The sequence below is a fragment of the Hyperolius riggenbachi genome, chromosome 8 (genome assembly GCF_040937935.1).
Source record: "Hyperolius riggenbachi isolate aHypRig1 chromosome 8, aHypRig1.pri, whole genome shotgun sequence".
NCBI classification, from domain to species: Eukaryota; Metazoa; Chordata; class Amphibia; order Anura; family Hyperoliidae; genus Hyperolius; species Hyperolius riggenbachi.
Genome location: NC_090653.1, coordinates 4,705,530 through 4,713,029, shown reverse-complemented (window position 1 = coordinate 4,713,029; position 7,500 = coordinate 4,705,530). Strand labels below are relative to the sequence as shown.

Below are 7,500 nucleotides of genomic sequence, written 5' to 3'. Positions count from 1 at the left end.
AGCGGGGAATCGGGAGACGGTCGGGCGCCGCGTCACAGGGCAGGTAATGTATAAATGCACACATACTATGCGCCGCAGCGTGTATGGGGGTAATGGAAGGGCGGGGAATCGGGAGACGGTCGGGCACCGCACCACAGGGCAGGTAATGTATAAATGCACACATACTATGCGCCGCAGCGTGTATGGGGGTAACAGAAGAGCGGGGAATCGGGAGACGGCCGGGCGCCGCGCCACAGGGCAGGTAATGTATAAATGCACACATACTATGCGCCGCAGCGTGTATGGGGGTAACAGAAGAGCGGGGAATCGGGAGACGGTCGGGCGCCGCGCCACAGGGCAGGTAATGTATAAATGCACACATACTATGCGCCGCAGCGTGTATGGGGGTAACAGAAGAGCGGGGAATCGGGAGACGGTCGGGCGCCGCGCCACAGGGCAGGTAATGTATAAATGCACACATACTATGCGCCGCAGCGTGTATGGGGGTAATGGAAGAGCGGGGAATCGGGAGACGGGTCGGGCGCCGCGCCACAGGGCAGGTAATGTATAAATGCACACATACTATGCGCCGCAGCGTGTATGGGGGTAATGGAAGAGCGGGGAATCGGGAGACGGTCGGGCGCCGCGCCACAGGGCAGGTAGTGTATAAATGCACACATACTATGCGCCGCAGCGTGTATGGGGGTAATGGAAGGGCGGGGAATCGGGAGACGGGTCGGGCGCCGCGCCACAGGGCAGGTAGTGTATAAATGCACACATACTATGCGCCGCAGCGTGTATGGGGGTAACGGAAGGGCGGGGAATCGGGAGACGGGTCGGGCGCCGCGCCACAGGGCAGGTAGTGTATAAATGCACACATACTATGCGCCGCAGCGTGTATGGGGGTAATGGAAGGGCGGGGAATCGGGAGACGGTCGGGCGCCGCGCCACAGGGCAGGTAGTGTATAAATGCACACATACTATGCGCCGCAGCGTGTATGGGGGTAATGGAAGGGCGGGGAATCGGGAGACGGTCGGGCGCCGCGCCACAGGGCAGGTAGTGTATAAATGCACACATACTATGCGCCGCAGCGTGTATGGGGGTAATGGAAGGGCGGGGAATCGGGAGACGGGTCGGGCGCCGCGCCACAGGGCAGGTAGTGTATAAATGCACACATACTATGCGCCGCAGCGTGTATGGGGGTAATGGAAGGGCGGGGAATCGGGAGACGGTCGGGCGCCGCGCCACAGGGCAGGTAGTGTATAAATGCACACATACTATGCGCCGCAGCGTGTATGGGGGTAATGGAAGGGCGGGGAATCGGGAGACGGTCGGGCACCGCACCACAGGGCAGGTAATGTATAAATGCACACATACTATGCGCCGCAGCGTGTATGGGGGTAATGGAAGGGCGGGGAATCGGGAGACGGTCGGGCGCCGCGCCACGCCACAGGGCAGGTAATGTATAAATGCACACATACTATGCGCCGCAGCGTGTATGGGGGTAATGGAAGAGCGGGGAATCGGGAGACGGTCGGGCGCCGCGTCACAGGGCAGGTAATGTATAAATGCACACATACTATGCGCCGCAGCGTGTATGGGGGTAATGGAAGGGCGGGGAATCGGGAGACGGTCGGGCGCCGCGCCACAGGGCAGGTAGTGTATAAATGCACACATACTATGCGCCGCAGCGTGTATGGGGGTAACGGAAGGGCGGGGAATCGGGAGACGGTCGGGCACCGCACCACAGGGCAGGTAATGTATAAATGCACACATACTATGCGCCGCAGCGTGTATGGGGGTAATGGAAGGGCGGGGAATCGGGAGACGGTCGGGCGCCGCGCCACAGGGCAGGTAATGTATAAATGCACACATACTATGCGCCGCAGCGTGTATGGGGGTAATGGAAGGGCGGGGAATCGGGAGACGGTCGGGCACCGCACCACAGGGCAGGTAATGTATAAATGCACACATACTATGCGCCGCAGCGTGTATGGGGGTAATGGAAGGGCGGGGAATCGGGAGACGGTCGGGCGCCGCGCCACAGGGCAGGTAGTGTATAAATGCACACATACTATGCGCCGCAGCGTGTATGGGGGTAATGGAAGGGCGGGGAATCGGGAGACGGTCGGGCGCCGCGCCACAGGGCAGGTAGTGTATAAATGCACACATACTATGCGCCGCAGCGTGTATGGGGGTAACGGAAGAGCGGGGAATCGGGAGACGGTCGGGCGCCGCGCCACAGGGCAGGTAGTGTATAAATGCACACATACTATGCGCCGCAGCGTGTATGGGGGTAACGGAAGGGCGGGGAATCGGGAGACGGTCGGGCGCTGCGCCACAGGGCAGGTAATGTATAAATGCACACATACTATGCGCCGCAGCGTGTATGGGGGTAACGGAAGGGCGGGGAATCGGGAGACGGTCGGGCGCTGCGTCACAGGGCAGGTAATGTATAAATGCACACATACTATGCGCCACAGCGTGTATGGGGGTAATGGAAGGGCGGGGAATCGGGAGACGGTCGGGCGCCGCGCCACAGGGCAGGTAATGTATAAATGCACACATACTATGCGCCGCAGCGTGTATGGGGGTAATGGAAGGGCGGGGAATCGGGAGACGGTCGGGCACCGCACCACAGGGCAGGTAATGTATAAATGCACACATACTATGCGCCGCAGCGTGTATGGGGGTAATGGAAGGGCGGGGAATCGGGAGACGGGTCGGGCGCCGCGCCACAGGGCAGGTAGTGTATAAATGCACACATACTATGCGCCGCAGCGTGTATGGGGGTAATGGAAGGGCGGGGAATCGGGAGACGGGTCGGGCGCCGCGCCACAGGGCAGGTAGTGTATAAATGCACACATACTATGCGCCGCAGCGTGTATGGGGGTAATGGAAGGGCGGGGAATCGGGAGACGGTCGGGCGCCGCGCCACAGGGCAGGTAGTGTATAAATGCACACATACTATGCGCCGCAGCGTGTATGGGGGTAATGGAAGGGCGGGGAATCGGGAGACGGTCGGGCGCCGCGCCACAGGGCAGGTAATGTATAAATGCACACATACTATGCGCCGCAGCGTGTATGGGGGTAATGGAAGGGCGGGGAATCGGGAGACGGTCGGGCACCGCACCACAGGGCAGGTAATGTATAAATGCACACATACTATGCGCCGCAGCGTGTATGGGGGTAATGGAAGGGCGGGGAATCGGGAGACGGTCGGGCGCCGCGCCACAGGGCAGGTAATGTATAAATGCACACATACTATGCGCCGCAGCGTGTATGGGGGTAATGGAAGAGCGGGGAATCGGGAGACGGTCGGGCACCGCACCACAGGGCAGGTAATGTATAAATGCACACATACTATGCGCCGCAGCGTGTATGGGGGTAATGGAAGGGCGGGGAATCGGGAGACGGTCGGGCGCCGCGCCACAGGGCAGGTAATGTATAAATGCACACATACTATGCGCCGCAGCGTGTATGGGGGTAATGGAAGAGCGGGGAATCGGGAGACGGTCGGGCGCCGCGTCACAGGGCAGGTAATGTATAAATGCACACATACTATGCGCCGCAGCGTGTATGGGGGTAATGGAAGGGCGGGGAATCGGGAGACGGGTCGGGCGCCGCGCCACAGGGCAGGTAGTGTATAAATGCACACATACTATGCGCCGCAGCGTGTATGGGGGTAATGGAAGGGCGGGGAATCGGGAGACGGTCGGGCGCCGCGCCACAGGGCAGGTAGTGTATAAATGCACACATACTATGCGCCGCAGCGTGTATGGGGGTAATGGAAGGGCGGGGAATCGGGAGACGGGTCGGGCGCCGCGCCACAGGGCAGGTAGTGTATAAATGCACACATACTATGCGCCGCAGCGTGTATGGGGGTAATGGAAGGGCGGGGAATCGGGAGACGGTCGGGCGCCGCGCCACAGGGCAGGTAATGTATAAATGCACACATACTATGCGCCGCAGCGTGTATGGGGGTAATGGAAGGGCGGGGAATCGGGAGACGGTCGGGCGCTGCGCCACAGGGCAGGTAATGTATAAATGCACACATACTATGCGCCGCAGCGTGTATGGGGGTAACGGAAATGCGGGGAATCGGGAGACGGTCGGGCACTGCGCCACAGGGCAGGTAATGTATAAATGCACACATACTATGCGCCGCAGCGTGTATGGGGGTAACGGAAGAGCGGGGAATCGGGAGACGGTCGGGCGCCGTGCCACAGGGCAGGTAATGTATAAATGCACACATACTATGCGCCGCAGCGTGTATGGGGGTAACAGAAGAGCGGGGAATCGGGAGACGGTCGGGCACTGCGCCACAGGGCAGGTAATGTATAAATGCACACATACTATGCGCCGCAGCGTGTATGGGGGTAACGGAAGAGCTGGGAATCGGGAGACGGTCGGGCGCCGCGCCACAGGGCAGGTAATGTATAAATGCACACATACATACACATTTATACCAATGGGGAAACAGCACCGGGGTGTCACCGCAGTCATCGCTTACCGATACTGCGCAGTCACCCGATATCTCTCAATGCGCACGAGATGTAGCACGTCGCCCCTACATCTAGCAGGATGTCCGACCGATACATGCGGCCAATTTCGGCCTGAAATTGGTTGGATCCTCGATCAGGCGTGCACTTGGCGGCACCAATTTTCATTCAATTATGATAATCAAATCGGATGGGTGATCGGTCGCCAAGTCACCTGATGTATGGCCACCTTAACTGACCAATCAGCAACTCTGCAGCCTCCTCCCCTCCCCCAATCTCTCCCTTTATCTGGCCAGTCAGTGACCCAACCAGACCTGACTGACCAATCAGCAGCCTCCTCCTCCCCCCCTGCAGCCTCCCCCCCCCCCCCCCCTGCAGCCTCCCCCTCCCCTCCCCCAATCTCCTTGTTATCTGGCCAGTCAGTGAACCGGCTTTAATTTAGACTTCATTATTTGTAAGCATGATAAGCAATGGCACATTATGTTTTAATCTATTTCTGTAGAAACAGCATCTCATCTCCTGGCAGAGCTCATTCTAGAGGCTGTAATGAATATTTATGTCCTCAGACTCGGGGAATCTGACATTTAGCGAGATGTAATGGCTGCCAGTCTGAGGTAACTATTGATTTGTGGAGTAACTAGCTTGTTCGGTGATTACCCTGCTGGCTACACTGCGGCTTGTTACCCCCCCCCCCCCCTCCTACAATTCAGCTACTGGTGATCTTTAACTCCTCTATCTGGGCTGACACCTGTGTGTAGCAGACGAGGAGGTGGGGAGGTACAACTGGGGTCCAGAAAATCCTCAAACATCCTAGCCACACTTACCTGAGGCCTCACACTTTCTAGTAATATTGTATTATGTGCCCTGTCCCACCCCTGCATTATGTGCCCTGCCCCACCCCTGCATTACGTGTCCTGCCCCACCCCTGCATTATGTGCCCTGCCCCACCCCTGCATTATGTGTCCTGTCCCCCCCCTGCATTATTTATCCTGCCCCACCCCTGCATTATGTGTCCTGCCCCACCCCTGCATTATTTATCCTGCCCCACCCCTGCATTATGTGTCCTGCCCCACCCCTGCATTATTTATCCTGTCCCACCCCTGCATTATTTATCCTGCCCCACCCCTGCATTACGTGTCCTGCCCCACGCCTGCATTATTTATCCTGCCCCACCCCTGCATTATGTGTCCTGCCCCACCCCTGCATTACGTGTCCTGCCTCACCCCTGCATTATTTATCCTGTCCCACCTCTGCATTATGTGCCCTGCCCCACCCCTGGAAGGTCTTTTTGAGAAATTTTGACTTGTTCCCCATTGTCTCTGGTTTACGTGCCCTGCCCCACCCCTGCATTACGTGTCCTGCCCCACCCCTGCATTATGTGCCCTGCCCCACCCCTGCATTATGTGTCCTGTCCCACCCCTGCATTATTTATCCTGCCCCACCCCTGCATTATGTGTCCTGCCCCACCCCTGCATTATTTATCCTGCCCCACCCCTGTATTATGTGTCCTGCCCCACCCCTGCATTATTTATCCTGTCCCACCCCTGCATTATTTATCCTGCCCCACCCCTGCATTATGTGTCCTGCCCCACGCCTGCATTATTTATCCTGCCCCACCCCTGCATTATGTGTCCTGCCCCACCCCTGCAGGGGTGTCCTGCCTCACCCCTGCATTATTTATCCTGTCCCACCTCTGCATTATGTGCCCTGCCCCACCCCTGGAAGGTCTTTTTGAGAAATTTTGACTTGTTCCCCATTGTCTCTGGTTTACGTGGAAATTGATTATGGCGGTTATCCCCACCGTACTGCTCCCTCGATATAGCGCTTTCATTATACTTCTCTTCACTGAACTGCCCCCACATTATAGTTCTTTCATCAACCAATCAAGCCATGGACTTGCTCTTGAAGGTTTCTCAGTAAGAATCCCAGTAGAATATATTGTCTATCATTAATAAGGGCCAGGAGGCTCATGGCTTCCGGTGAATGTAGCGTCCAGGAGTTCTGACCATCCTCTGCGATAAACATCAGGATTGCCAAACAGGCAGGTCTAGGCCCCTCCCACATGAAGCCACACCTCATCTGGGCTGACAGTAAACCAGCTACTCATCTCCTCATCCATCCCTCATCAGCTCAGCCTATTCTTCTTCTTATCATTATTGATATCTGTGACATCATGCCATGGCAGCCATGAGTATTTCCCATCATCCTCCATTCCGCATGTGATTTGCACCATCCCGCCATGTGCTGCTGCCCCGTCCCCTGCCAGGCGGTGTTACAGACAGCTGCAGCGATTCCTCTCCCAGCACCTCGGTCTCAGCAAACCTCCAGCAGGATAAAGTGCTGGCAAAGTGTTTTCACCCCGCTGCGCCCCAGAATCAGCACTTCCCAAACTCGCAGCGCGCTACTTGCAACGCAGCTTGGAGACATGGCTGGTAATTGATTCTCAACTCCAAATAACCCCTCCGAGGACTTATTGTTCCTGCTGATAACGGTCCCCACCATTGCTGGCGCTCTTTGGGGGAGGGGGGGAGACAAGGGATGAAGGTAGAGGTTAAAGTCATGGTTACAGATCACTGGTGTACAGCAGATTTGCGCCCTACCTTTGCTGGCACTCTTTGGGGGAGGAGAGAAGGGATGAGGGGCCAAGGTTGAAGTCAATGTTATAGCAGATTTGCGCCCTACCTTTGCCGGCGCTCTGGGAGTGGTGGTGGGGGAGGAAAAGACAAGGGTTGAGGTTGAAGTCATGGTTACAGATCACTGGTGTACAGCAGATTTGCCCCTACCTTTGCTGGCGCTCTCGGGGTGGGGGGGGGTGGGGGGGGGAGGAAGAGACAATGGTTGAGGTTGAAGTCATGGTTACAGATCACTGGTGTACAGCAGATTTGCCCCCTGCCTTTGCTGGCGCTCTTTGGGGAGGAGAGAAGGGATGAGGGGCCAAGGTTGAAGTCAATGTTATAGCAGATTTGTGCCCTACCTTTGCCGGCACTCTCAGGGGGGGGAGGAAGAGACAAGGGTTGA

The 7,500-nt window shown here is 57.3% G+C and overlaps 1 protein-coding gene across 4 annotated transcripts in view; it reads right to left on the bottom strand.

The window, feature by feature from the left end:
* The window catches only part of DIAPH2 (diaphanous related formin 2), a 1,596,586-nt gene that overhangs the window by 621,105 nt on the left and 967,981 nt on the right, over window positions 1-7,500 (bottom strand). The gene's annotated exons all lie outside the window — the stretch shown is intronic.